The following is a 15,170-nucleotide window of genomic DNA, read 5'->3' as shown; positions in this document are numbered from 1 at the left end:
TAACAATGGAGTTCAACCAGAGGTTCTTTCTTTTTTGGAAGGGGGGATGGCAAGGCAATTGGGGTTAAGTAACTTGCCCAAGGTCACACAGCTAGGCAGTGTGTCAAGTGTCTGAGGCTGCATTTGAACTCAGGTCCTCCTGACTCCAGGGCTGGTGCTCTACTCACTGCACCACCTAGCTGCCCCAAGATCAGGGGTTCTTAAACTTGGGTTCCATGGACAGATTTCAGAACTTGGATGGGGAAAAATTTCATATTTATTTCAACATCATTTCCTTCATAATCCTATGTCATTTTATTTTATGCGTTTAAAAACATTATTCTGAGAAGGGGTCCATAGGCATTACTAGAGTGCCAAAGGGGTCTGCGACATTAAAAAGAACTTTTAAGAACTCCTGGTCTAGGGGCAGCTAAATGGTGCAGTAGATAGAGCACCAGCCCAGGAGTCAGGAGGATCTGAGTTCAAATATGACCTCAGATAATTACTAGGTGTGTGACCATGGGCAATCCACTTAACACTGATTGACTCCAAAAACATCAGCAACAACAACAAAAATAAACCTGGGGGGGGGAGGGGAACGGAGGGAGGAAAAAAAAAACCAAAGTGAAAGTACACAGCAGAGAACAAAAGAAAACCTGGAAGGAAGCAGGGGAAAGCTGGGTAGTTTTGAAAACAACGTGTAGTATTTATTACATAGGTTTTCTTGAAATGGAGATCTGTTGTTCTATATTGAAGCCTCTCTTACATTCTGCTGTGTACATAGAAATGATTCATTTTCTTTTCTCATTTTGAGAGGAATATGTTTGATTATTCTAGAGGAAAACAGAACCAGAGAAGAAAATGGACTTGATCCTTCTAGATAGCAATTTATTGCCTGTTCAACTGGGAAAACCTTTTCTGAGACTTAGTTTTATCCTTGGCAACATGAGGCATTGGCATTTGCCCAGACGCCTACCACTGTGCTCTGCACATAGTAGGTGTTCCCCTGATACTTGTTGCTTCTTGTTGGTCAGGGCACCCAGGAAATTAGGGCAGAACTGGGACCAGATGTCAGGAATCTTGATCCCCAGCCTGTTTTAGTCTGGGTGGCAGAGCTAAAACAGGTACCTTCTTAAGCAACACTGTCAGGAAATGACTAAGGGTCTCTAGCTCTCTTGGGATACTGTCCTGAGCGAAACCTGCAGTTCCAAAACATCTCAGTCTTTTACAACGAACCTGACCCACACTGTCTTTTTCCTTTGGGTCCTAAGGGATACAGTCTAGGGAGAAGAGTGAAAATTTGCCCGTTATAATCTTTTGCCTCTGGTCTAGAAGTCATAGTAGATGTCTTTTTCGTTTATGTGTCAATGTGGATTTTATTTAGGGTTTATTCTCTCCATCAGCAGGTAGCCTTCCTAGGAGTATGTATGTAGGAGACTCATAGAGAGTAAAAACCATACATGGGGGTCAGAGGAGCTGGCTTTGAGTCTTGGCTCTGCTACTCCCTGCGTGACCTTGGGTAGAGAAATCATTTGCCATCTCTGGGACTCAGGAGGAAATCATGAAATTGTAATGATTGGGTCACTATAAATGTAAACTGTCTAGTCTCAACTGACAGGGAGTATGGCACAGAGGATTAAGAGCCAGCCTCAAAAAGATCTGGGTTCAAATATGGCACCTGGCTTGTAATGACTGTGTGACCCTGGTCAAGGTCACAACTTTCTGAGACCTTGTCAAGTTTCTCTCTCTTTTTTTTCCTATTATGAACAGCTGGCTTTTCATGAAATTATTTTTTATTCTGAATTTAACAAAGCTCATATAAAATGGGAATTTCAGTATTTAAAAAAAAGAGGATCCTACATGAAATTGAAGACCTCTATTATCTGTTGCTTGTTTTTGTTTGAATGTTGAAGTTCCACTTGTAGCTTTCAAAGGCGTCCTGCTTGTCTGTGCTTCTTTCTGGCCTTCCTTTTGTTCTCTTCTCTGCATTGTTTTTCAAGATGCCTCAGAATGAGCCTCTTTGGTTTCTTTCCTTTTCTTATTCAGCCAGTTCCCAAAGATTGTAGGTAGGAAAACAGGTTCAGATCTGCATTGGAAGAGGGAATTTCTTACACTGATCTGGACAGCAACCACAAACCCAATTCTTGCTACATGGCCTAAATATGAGACAATATAGTATGATGGGAAAAGTAGTGAATTTGAAATTAGAGAACTTGGGTTCAAATCATCTCTGACATGACAAGCTGAGTGACCTGAGGTCTCATGTAATTCACTTAAGGGACTCATTCCCTGGACAAGTGACGACCTCCTCTGTAAAATGAAGTGATTGTATTGTCGCTGCTCAGTAATGTCCAACTCTTCAGTACCCCATTTGGAGTTTACCATTTCCTTCTCCAGCTCATTTGACAGATAAGGAAACTGAGGCAAACAAAATTAAGTGACTTGCCCAGGGTCACACAGCTATTAAGTGTCTGGGGCCAGATTTGAATTCAGGAAAGTGAGTCTTCCTGACTCTATGCTGGGCACTCTACTATACCACCTAGTTGGCCTCTGAGGTTCCTTCCAGTTCTCTAAAGCCTATGATCTTCCTGGCAGTTCTAGGACCCCTTCCCATTGTAGCCTCTCACTCTCTACCTCATCCTATAGATAGCCAGAGCTGGAGAGTAATGGTGCCAGAGCCAGACACCAATATATGTAGAAACTGACTGACTATGCATGGGTCTAGAGAGCAGTAAGGATCAATCCATAGTAATAGTGGGGCCTGATTGATTCTGACTGAACCTCTGAATGCCACTCCTTCTTCACTGATGCAGCCTTCTTTCCTGATGCACCCTGGTGTGACCAGAATGGCCTTTGTTTTCTTTGGGTGGCTCAGTTTATCTCATTGGGTGCTGGGCCTGGTGCTCCTCTTCCGGGGCAGGAAGCCCAAAGACCATGCCTGGGAATAGAGAACTTCCTGTGTGATGAGTCATGGGGCTGGCTGAGGGGAGGTGTTGACTCCAGAGCCACATCCTATTGGGTGTTAACCTAGTCTATGCTAGGGGGAGGGGCCAACTCAAGAACCAATCGGCCCTGGTCATTTAGGCGGCGCTTGATGATGTCAAAAACTCTATAAGAGGGGAGAGGACAGCTTGAAGATCCCTTTTCCTTTTCCAGTTGGAGCCAGAGACGCCTACAGCCGAAGCTGACACAGGAGCTGCCAGTAGCAGAGCTGACCCCCGTGTGGAGCGAGGAGTGCTGAGCAAGGACTTGAGGCCAGTGGGTAATCTTCTTACCGTAGAAGGGAAGCATGTACACGATTTTGCCTTATACCATCACGCTTCTCTGTGGCCTCCTGGTTACTCTTGTGAGGCGGACTTATTGGGCCTGGAAGATTTTGATCAAAATATCAAAATGGGGACGCTGGTTTGTGGGTCTGTTACTGTGGAGTTTAAATACATGCTTTAGTTCTTCTGCCTTCTACCTAGAGAATTCCTTATATCCTGTGGATCCGAACCTTTCAGAGATATATGAGATTCTCTTTGAAATCATAAATTCCGCCAATACATTTGGCGATGAGGATGGGATTGCTAGGTATAAGATCTCTATTTAGAAGCAGAAGAACTTCAGAGGAAGAGATGAATATCCCAGGGTGGGAGGATCCATTTTATTCCTCCCTAGCAAAGGAATTGGCAAAAAAAGCCGGACCCTGTGAAAACTGGGAACCAAGGCTATGGAGAGGAGATCCTAAGGATTTGGAAAGGTGTTGACAAGAGGTTGGGATTCAGTCAGGGGCATCACTATCTAGGCAAAGCAGGATAGTGTTATCAGCCTACTGGCTAGTATATGAAAGATTGAGATTAAGTGAAAGAGATGGGGGCACTCCTACCCCACGGCAAGAAGGGGAATCTCAGATAGCAGGAGAACAAACTGCTGCTCAAGAACCTACTGACTCAGATGAGAACTTTTCTATTAATGTGGCTAGGAGCAACAGGAGGCCAAATAAGCCAAGAGTGCATCCCAACTCAGCCCGGACCAAGCCTGACTGCCCGCTTTGTCCTTGCCATGGTGGCAGGGGAAGCGAGTGGGGGGGAAAATGAGACACTGTTAGGGGCTGAGACAGAAAACACTACTAGGGTTCAGGACGTCCATCGCACAGAGAATGGGAGATGGTTAAATACTCAGACAAGCGTTCGTCCCATAGAAAGGAGGAGGACAGAAACCCGAAGTATCAATTTAGTTACGAGGGAAATTCAGGAAGATTTCTCACAGCAAGAGGTCACAGATATTTTGAGTAGATTCAGCCAAAGAGTAGGAGAACCATTAATACCTTGGATGGTAAGACTCAGTGATCAAGGGGCCAGTGGAATATTATTAGATAAGACGGATTGTATGAGATTCATAGGTATCAGCCATGATCCTCTAGTTCAGCAAGCTTTTAGGGAACATCATCAGCGAGGAGATGATGCTAGCAGGACTACTCTGTTGGCGTTAGCTGCTGCAGGATGCAATAAGAGATATACTACTGATTCTATGTGGCCCACTGAGCATAGACCCTGGTATTCGCTTAAAGATTGTATCATGATAGGAACTGCAGACAAATATTACAAAGATCCCATGGGAATCCCTCATAGGAATTTAATAATTAGGACAGCTCCCCCTGCTTATAAACAACTAATTTTGAATCTGTTACTTGGGGAAGTAGGGAGCCATCTTACAGAGGTGATAAATAAGATTTTACAGTTACATGACTTAGGAGACTGGGGAAGGGATAGATCTCCTCGAGAGAGAAGGGTGAATAGCCAGAAAACTTGGTGCCAAAATGGAGTGACAAGAAATGTTCACTGCTCTATTGAGAGCAGGGGTAGGTTTTGAAATGATAGATGGCATTCCAACCAATGAATTGTACAGAATGTACCGAGATAAAGGACTCGATAACAGGAGAGATAGGGAAGTAAGAACTGCTCCTGCAAATGCTACAGATGTTGAACCTTCATACCCAAGTGAATCACATGTTAGGGAATACTAGGAAACAGGCCGAGCCCCAGCCCAAATTAAGGAAATACACAGGCTGGATTGCAGACCTCACATTAACTTGACCATATATTGGAAAAATGGGTCAAGTACAGTAACTGAGGTATTAATAGATACTGAGGCTGAGGCCACCCTTATTTATGGAAATCCAGACAAGTTTAGCCATGGAACTCCTATTACCATCACATGACTCTTCCTCCCCCAAAGTCATTCCATCATTTCTATTGATGTTTACTGTCATGACCAAGTCACAGAACAAACTTTTACAGCTCCTTGTTCTCATCACTGAGCCAAAGTCAGCTCCACACAGCTGGGGTCCATGCTAGGGCTTTCATCCAGGTCTTGCTGACCTTTATCTCTCAGCAAGGGCTATTATTCTTCATTACCATCATCTCCCTCTTCCCTTCTCCAGCCCATTATAGCTCCCAAGTCATCAATCTTTAGAAAGTAATCGCATTTCCCAAGCAAGGGTTGGGAAGCAATAAGAAAGAGCAGCCCTCCCAGCCTCCTTTAAACCACCTGGTGACTTTCTTAAATACTGTGTGACTTTGGACCAATCACTTAACCTCTCTAGGTTCTTCAGCTGTAAAATGATGGCTTAGACTTGAGTTCTAAGGTTTCTTCCAGTTCGGAATCTACAATCCCTTGATCCTAATTAATTTCAACACATAAGCATCATAACAGGTTTTTTTAAATCCCCATCAGAATTCTTTATCTATTGCTTCTCACTCATTTTTGCTTTTGTATGATGTTAATGTATACTCCTTTTTTTCTTTTCTTTGCATTATTTCAAAAAGGTTTTTCCAGATTGCTTTGTATTCCTCCTACTTGTGGTCTTCATATACATTATAATATTAATTACATTGATGTAGTAATGTATTCACCATTCTCTTATTAGTAGACATGTAGATTTCTTTCAGTTTGGGGTTTTCTGGAGTTACAGGGAAAAGTTTAAAATAGATAGTTCTGTTCATTTTTTTTCCAAAAAGCTGTTTTTATTTAAAAAATTTTAGTTACATTTTTTCAACTAGCAAAAATCTTTTCTTTCCCACTCACTCCTCCTCCATTGATACAAAAAAAGGGGGGGGGAGGGAAGAAAACACTGTTTAAAACAAACAAATCCCCACATTGGCCATGTCCAAAAATTTTATGTTTCATTCAGTACCTGGAATCTGTCACCTTTCTGTCAGGAGGTGAGTAGCATGCTTTATCATCAGTCCCCTGGAAACATGGTTTGTCACTGTGTTGATCAGAAATCTTAAGTCTTTTAAAGTTGTTTGTTTTTACAGCAGTTACTGTTTTTCATAATACTTTGAGTATATTCCCAGGAATCCCCATCATTTCTTTATGTCTATTAATGGGCATCCCCTAGCTCCACAGACTTTTAAATGTGATGTAATCTTTGTCTCTTTCTTGTCCTTTACCCCATACATCCAACTGGTTTCTGAGTTCTATAGATCTGCGTTCGTAGTATTTATTGCTTCAAGTTCCTCCTCTTGTCTGCAATAGCTTTATTTCAGGCCATCATAAAATAATCTTTTTTGCTTAGACTGCAATAAAAAGGCTTTTAATGAGCATCCCTTCCACTAGTATATTCTTCTTGCAAAGCATTCTTCATGCTACTATCTGAGTCATCATCCTATTCCAACCCTCTGATCACTCAAAAACTTTTATTGGCCTGTCACTGCCCACCAATAAAGGGTAAAATCTTGGTCCTGGCATTCAAAGTCTGCTACCAACCTCTCTTTCTAGCTCCCTGTCATACTAATCTTCTTTATGTGGAAGTCTGCATTCCCACCAAACTGGACTACTCTACATCCTCATTCAGGTTAAGTTAATTCAATAGAACAAACATTTATTAAGTGCTTTCTGTTTGTGATAGAATACTACTGTGTTGTAAGAAATGATGAGCTGGTTCATTTTAGAAAAACATGGAGAGAAAGTTCCTGCTTTAGACTATGTGACGACCATTGGAAAATGTGCCACATAAGTGACCTTCCTCAGAAATAAAATGATTTCACCCTTTGAGGGAAAAGAGAGAGAGAAAAAAAGAAAAACATGGAAAGACTTGTATGAAATGATGAAGAGTAAAACGAGCAGAATCAAGAGAATGTTGTATATGGTAACGAACAATATTGTGTGAAGGACATCTGTGAACAACTAAGTCATCCTGAGTACAGTTATCCTTTCCACATTGGAACTTTCCCCATCTTGGTTTCAACATATCGAGGACCAACATAAGAAATTAAATGGGAATTTGGGGGGAGTTAATGGAAGCTGCAGACGACACATGAAGGCCACAGATGACGTAGAACCTATGATCAAACACTTAACCCAAATTTTGCAATAAGCTACTGTAAACACCCCATAAAAGAAAAAGAAAAACAATTCAGACTTCTCTAGTATGAAGGGAATGCCAAAAATTTTACATGGATTTTCCAGATTGCAAGGGCACCTCACCCCTAACCCTTGTGATGTGGAAGGGATAACTGTATTATGAATATTCAAGTCAATTACAAAGGACTTATGGAGGAAGATGCTATCCATCTCCAGAGAAGGAACTAATAAATAGAAGTATGCATAGTATGGTTTTACATATATATATATATGTATAGAAATATATGTATATATACACACATCTATATACATGTGTATATGTATTTGTGTGTGTGTGAAATGGTGGCCTTCTCTAGCGTGGGGTGGGGAGGGAGGGAAGGACGAAGACACATCAGACTTAAAATGTAACAAAAAATAAATTCAATAAAAAATGTTTTAAGTGCCTACTATATGTGTGCTGCTGCACTAGGTACTAGGGACGTAAGGACATAAGGACTCTGCCCTCAAGCAGCTTGCATTCTACTGGGGGATATAATATGTACAGATGAGTAAGTTCTGTAGAATGAAGGGAGAGATGAATTTTGAGGAGGAAGGTAACTCAAATAACTGAGGAAATCAGGGAAGGCTTCATTCAGGTAATACCTGAACTAAGTCTTAAAGAAAAAAATGCTTATAGGCAATAAAGAGTGAATTCTAGGCATAGGGTATGAGCCAAGAGGTAGAAGACTGATTTTAGGGAACAGCTGTAACTTGCTTTCATCAAAACATACTTTGCATGAAGGGGAGAGGACCATGACACAGTCAGAAACCCGAGAATGTAGCTGAAGAGAGAGACTAAGACTAGCTATGCAGGTATAGGGATCATCGCCATAGAGATGATCACTGAACTCGTGGAACCTGGTGAGATCACCGAGAGAGAGAATAGGGCCCCAGTCAGAGATGTGGGGAACACAAACACTTAGGTCCTGGGAGATGAGAGATGGCCCTGCAAAAGTGCGGTCAGAGTGGTAGGAGGACACCCGAGACAGATCAGTGACATACAGGTTGTCACCTTCTCTGATGCTTTTAGTCTTATTTTTTTCCCAATGAGAAATTTTTTATTTTTAAACAGTTTTTTATTTTTTCCAATTACGTGTAAAGACAATTTTTAACATTCATTTAAAAAAATTCTTTTGAGTTCAAAATTTTTCTCTTTCCCTCTCCTTTCCCTTCTCCCCTCCCTAAAAATGGTAAGTAATTTGATTTAGGCTATAAATGTGTAAACATGTAAAACACATTATTTCATATTATAAGCATTTTTACATTAGTCATGTTGTGACACTTTTAGTCTTAAAGAGTTGTCTGGAACCCTAAGAGCTGCAGTGATTTTCCCAAAGTTACCCAGAAAATGTCAGAATCTGAACTCAGGTCTTCTTAGCTTTGATGTTAGCTCTCTATCCGTTATACTACCCTACCTCTCCGGGTCTACATTTAGGATAAAATGCAAACTCCTTGGTTTGGCACTCAGAGCCCTTCACAAGCGACCTTTCCAGCCTTATTTTACATCACTCCTCCATTAACACACACTATAGTCCAGACAGCTGCCTTTCTTACTGTTTTTCGTGGAGGCCGCTCTATCCCTCAGCTCCTTTGCCACTGCATGGGCATTCCCTGCTCACCTCCACTTCTCAGAATCCCTAGTTTCTTCCAAAGTTCAGCTCACATTAAAACTATTCCTGATCCCCACCCCCCAGCTCCTAGCATCTTCCCTTCAAGATAACCTGGTATTTATTTTGTGTGTGCTTACATATATGCACATGTATACATATAATTTATATAAATACATACATGTGTAAATATATGTGTTTATACATACACACATATATGTATATATTTGTCTCTTCTGGATAGAAGGTATGCTCTTTGAGGGTAAGTTATCATCAGCACCTTATGCAATGTTGCACCAGCCACTTAATGCATTATCATAGTACTTGCTTGATAAATGCTTATAGGTGGATTCAAATCAGTCCCTTCCTTCAAGGTCTGTCTTATGCAGTTGTTCTTCAATAGTTTTTTTTTCAGTCATGTTAGACTCTTCTTTACCCCATTTGAGGTTTTCTTGGCAAAGATACTGGAGTGGTTTGCCATTTCTTTCTCCAGCTCATTTTACAAACGAGGAAACTGAGGCAAACACGGTCAGGTGACTTGCACAGGGTCACACAGCTAGTAAGTGTCTGAGGCCAGACTGGAACTCAGGAAGATGAGTCTTCCTCACTGACACTACCTCTTCCATATGAAGCCTTTTAGGACACGTACGTGTGGTTTTCTTTTCTCCCAACAGTTTCTAAGAATACGTTGTCCGGACTTCTTTGCATTGATCTTATTCTCTCTTGTTATCATAGTTATCTTTGCATTTTCTCACCTATATTAGACTGGAAACTCCTTGAGGGCAGGGTCTGTGTTGTATCTATCTGATGTATCCTGGCATCTAGTGCAGAGCACCAGGGTTCAAATTCTAGATATCTCTTGCTACCTGTGTGAAGTTGGGAAAGCATATACAAGTAGGGCAAGGAGTCGTGTGGACTCCTGAAAAGGAACATGGAATTTGGAATCAGAGGACATCAATTCATATTCTATCTTTGCTGAATTAAGCTTAAATTTCTACTTTAAGACTTTGGGCAAGTCAGCTAACACATTTGGGCCTCAGTTTCCTTCTTTGTAAAATGAAAGGGTCATACTAGATGGTCTCTAAGGTTTATTTCAGCTCTAGATCCATGACCCTACATACTAGATAGGCACTTAATAGTTATTGGATTAAATAATCATTAAACTAGCAAACATGTTTCCAAGATCAGAAGAACAAACGAAATGAGAAAATTGATCTGAGGCCCCTTTCAGCTTTAAAATTCTACGGTTTCTATAATACCTCTCCATAAATAGCAGCTGTCAGTCAGTCAACAAACATTTATTAAGTGCCTACTATGTGTCAGGCACTGAGCTAAGTACTGGGGTTACCCAAAAACACAAAATACGGTCCCTGCCCTCAAAGAGCTTCCAATCAAACGGGGGAGACAACAAGCAAATAAACATGTACAAACAAGCTATATACAGGTTAAATAGGAAATGCAAACAGAGGGAAGACACTTGAATTAAGAGGGCTTCTTGTAAGAGGTGGGATTTTAGTTAAGGAAGCTAGGGAAGCCAGTAAGCATAGATGAGGAGGGAGAGTATTCCAGGCATGGGCAACAGCCAAAGAAGATGCCGTGAGTTGAGAGATATTTGTGTTACTGGATCACAGAGCACATGTTGGAGAGAAAGGTGTAAGAAGACTGGGATGGTAGGAGGGCAGTAGGTTATAAAGGGCTTTGAATGCCAAGCGATGATTTTATAATTGATCCTAGAAATGACTGGGGCCTTTGGAGTTTATTGAGTAAGAATTGGATATGGACAGAGTTTCACTTTAGGAAATTCACTTTAGTGGCTGAAAGGAGAATGGATTAGAGTGGGGAGAGACTTGAGGCAGGCAGACCCAGCAGCAGGTCATTGCGATAATCCAAGAGGACCTGCATCAGAGTGACAGCATTGTCAGAGGAGATATAGAGATATTCAAGAGATGTTGCAAAGATATTGAAATAGAAAAGCATTGGCAACAGATTGGATATGGAGGGCAAGAGAGAAGAATGCCACCCAGATTGTGAGCTTGGGGTACTAGGAGGATGATATGCTGTTGGTAGTGATAGGGAAATTTGGAGAAGGGAGGATTTATGGGGAAAGACAATGGGTTTAGTTTTGGACATGTTGAGTTTAAGATACCTACTCGACGTCCAGTTTGAGATATCTGAAAGACAATTGGATATGTAAGACTAGAGGTCACCAGGGAAGTTAGGGTGGGAAAGATAGATTTGAGAATCATAATCATAGAGATAATAATTAAATCCATGGGAGCTGATGAGATCCCCAAGTGAAGTAGTAGCAAGGGAGAAGAGAAAAGAACCCAGGACAGAGCTCTTTGGGACATGACTTGGATGAAGATCCAGCAGAGGAGACCAAGAAGGAGCAGTCTGATAGGTAGGAGGAGAACCAGAGAATAGTATCCCAAAAACCTAGAAAGAAGAGAGTATCAGAGAGAAGAGGGTGGTCAACAGAGTCAAAGACTTCAAGAGAGGTCAACAAGAATGAGAATTAAGGAAAGGTCATTTGGATTTGGTTACTAAGAAGTCATTAATAACTTTGGAGAGAACAGTTTCAGTGGAATGAGGAGGTTGGATTCTGGACAGAAGGAGGTTAAGAAGAGAGTGAGAGGAGAAAAATTAGAAATACTTATTGTAGACAGCCTTTTCAAGGAGTTTGGCCACAAAGGGCAGAAGAGATATAGGACAATAGTTAGCAGGGATGGAAGGATCAAGTTGAAGGTTTTTTGAGGATGGGGTCTATTTGTAGGCAGTAGGGAAGGAGACAGCAAACAGAGAGAAACTGAAGATAAGTGAGAGAGTATGGATGACAGAGGAGGCAATCTGTTAGAAGAGATGAGATGGAAGGGTGTCACTTGTGCAGGTAGAGGGGTTTTCCTTGGTCAGGAGTAAGGTCACCTCTTCATGTGAGACTGAAGTGAAGGAATAGATGGTGGCAGAAAGTATGAGATGAGGAAGAGGGAAAAGAGGGAGCTCATATGGAGAGGAGGGAAGCGGGTGGCCTCAGGTTCTCAACTGAGAGGGTGGGAGGAGCGGGAGCCATAGGAGAAGTGAGAAGGGATGCAAATGTTTGTAAGAGCTGCTATGGAGAGCAGGATAGTGAGCTGACACAGGAGATAAAGTGGGATTGCCTAGCAGCAGTGAGAACCCTGTTGAGGTTTTATAGCACAAATTTGTAGCAGACATAAAACAGTTGTATGATTTTCTCTACCTTCTTTCAGCAGCACATATGTTAGAGTGAAGGTGGTGGATGGCTGATGCTTAGCAGCATAATCAGCAACCTAATAAAGGGGCCAAGGAGGACTCAAGTGTAGAGTTGAAGGGATTCACCAAAGGGTCAAGATGGTGAAAAGAGGAGGTAGTGTTTAGTGCAGGGGTGATGGCCTGGGAGAGAATGTAGAGGTCAATGCACTGGAGGTCACACTGTGAATGAAGAATATGGTTTGGTAAAGGAAGGCAGAAGGAGAAGTGGAAAGCCAAGAGATTATGGTCAGATAAAGGAGTTTCTGAGTCTTTCGGCATGGAGGTGGTGCATTTGTGCACTTAGAGCAAGAACAAGGGAATGATCTTTGCATGTGGCTGAGGTGGAGTGGAAGAGTAGGTCATGGGGAACTAGTAGGTTGAGGAACTGAACGATTAGGGTGTTTGAGGGAGAGTCAATATGTACATTGAGGTCTCCTAGTATAAGGGCAGGAGTTGAGGTGGAGGGAAAAATTGTAACCTACTACTCTCCAACATTACATTCTATTTCAGCCTATCTCTTCACTGGTCCTCACACCAAGGTTTATTCCTACATCCCAAACTTTCCCTTTTTACATCTCAGTTTTGGAATTTCCTCCCCAGGCTTATTCAAATCTGATGCATCCTTCGAGGGCCATCACCTCCATAAAACCTTTCCGAAATACTCTGCCCACATGATCTCTCCCTCAGAAATACACAGAATTGCAGGGTCGAAGGGGACCTTAAAATGACCTAGTCCAACTCCCTCATCTGATTTTTATTTTAAAAATCTGTACTGATTGTTTTTATACTACAACTATATTTCAATATATCCCTCCCTCACTGAATCCTTCCTTTGTAATGAAAAAAAATTAAGCAAAACTCAACCGATAGAAACCTCATCTGAGAGCTTATGCTTGGGGCAGTAGAAAGAGCACCAGGACTGAAGTCAGGAAGACCTGAATTCAAATCCATCCTCGGACATTTACTAGCTGTGTGAACCTGGGCAAGTCTCTTAACCTCTGTTTGCCTCAGTTTTCTCATCTGTAAAGTAGGGATAATACTAGCACCTACTTCACAGAATTGTGAGGATCAAATGAGATAATATTTGTAAAGCACTCTGCAGGCGTTATTAGTATATACCATTCTGTACCTGTAGTCCCCCTATCTTTCAAGGTAAGGGAAGTAGTCTTCATCCTTGGTTCTCCAGGATCAAGATGAGTCAGTGAATTTAATCAGTTTGGCTGTCTTTTAGTGTTGCTTTTGTTTCTATCAGTGTAGTGCCTGTGTATGTTGTTTTTTCTTGGTTCTATTCTTTACCCTCTGCGTTAGTTTATACGAATCTTCCCAGGTTTTTCTGAATTCTCTGTATTAGTCATTTCATACGGTGCATAATATTCTATCATTTTTTCAGCCATTCCCTAAGTGATAGGCACCAGTTCCTTGCTACTATGCTATTATGCTAATATGAATGTTGTGTTATATATATATGTATGTATATATTTAAGCTACTAAAACTTAAAACTGCACTGAGTTTGGAGACACCCTGTACAGACAGTTCTTGCTTTATGTAACCAGACCATTCCACAGACCTCTTTGTAAAGCAATTTTTACATAATGTGAATTTATCCACAGACGTGGGGGAGGGAGCAAAGGAGGGAGGCAGGAAGGGGTCACCACGCCTTGGAGGGAGGGGGCCAGCACACAGTTCATGGACCCATGAGGGCCGGGGATAGAGAAGTGAGAACAGGAGGAGGAACACATGGGCTGGGGCTGGGGCACAGGGCTAGAGCCAGCCAAGTGGGGCTTGAACTGAGAGGAAGAACAAAGGGGGAGGCTGGACATGGACACAGGCAGGGGAAGACATCTGGGGACAGACGGAAGCAGGATATGCAGTGCTGTAGGGCAAAAGTCTCCTTTCTCAGAGCCAAAGGTCTCAAGCCAAGCCCCCGTCTGGGCCTCTGTTCTTCTGCTTTCACTTAGAGGATTGGTTTTTTGGGTTTGTTTGTTTTTTGGTGGAGGGTAGGAGGAGCAAGGAGCCAAGGAACAAGGGCAGACAGAAAGAGCATAGGACTACATGCTAGAGTTAACATAAGTGTTTTTGGAATGTGGATTTCTTTCAGAATTCTTTATGTAAAGTTGAATTTATATAATGCAAATTTACAAAAGTGAAGATTGTCTTTATATGGAATTTTTCTGTTACTGACCCCCCAAGCCCAGTACTGGTATCACTGGATTAAAGGTCAGGAAGAGTTTAGTGATTTTTCTCCTATCGTTTCAGATTATTTTTCAGGATCAACTCCATTTCACAGATGAGAAAACTGAGGTCCAGAGAACCTGAACAAGGTGACATGATTTGCCCAAGGTCATACATAGCATGACATATTAGTGGTGACGTAGTTATAACTAACACCTAGGGATGTCTCCTGATTCCCTCTTATGTGCTGTCTTCTCTAGCCTACATCTATGATCTTAAGAGCACATTCAGAACTTACCATTTCTAATAATCTAATTAAGGCTCGTGCAAGCTCATTTTTCATTCGAGTATTATATCTTCCGTCTCGGTCTTCCTGCCTTAAGTCTTTACCCACTCCAATCCATCATTAATACAGCTGCCAAGGTCATTTTCCTTAAGAGCAGATCTGGCTGTGTTATTAACCCTTAATCTCTAGTAGCTATAGAAACCTTTTTTGCTTCTAGTAAAAAAAAAACCCCAAAACATTTATGTAACCAGGCCCTGGTTTTCTGCCTTCCTAGAGACTTCAGGGAATTTCTCCTTGGGTGGGAGATAAGGGCTCTCTCCTCTCCCCTCTTTCCCTTTGTGTATTGCCTGGTATATTCTAATTTGTATAACCTTTCTGATTTCTCTTTGTTGTCTGCTGTCTCTTTTCATCATGTGATGGTCATTTGTATAACTAACATTTGGTGGGAATGTAGTCAAGCCTTCTGATG

The sequence above is a fragment of the Trichosurus vulpecula genome, chromosome 7 (genome assembly GCF_011100635.1).
Source record: "Trichosurus vulpecula isolate mTriVul1 chromosome 7, mTriVul1.pri, whole genome shotgun sequence".
NCBI lineage: Eukaryota > Metazoa > Chordata > Mammalia > Diprotodontia > Phalangeridae > Trichosurus > Trichosurus vulpecula.
This window is presented reverse-complemented; position numbering follows the sequence as displayed.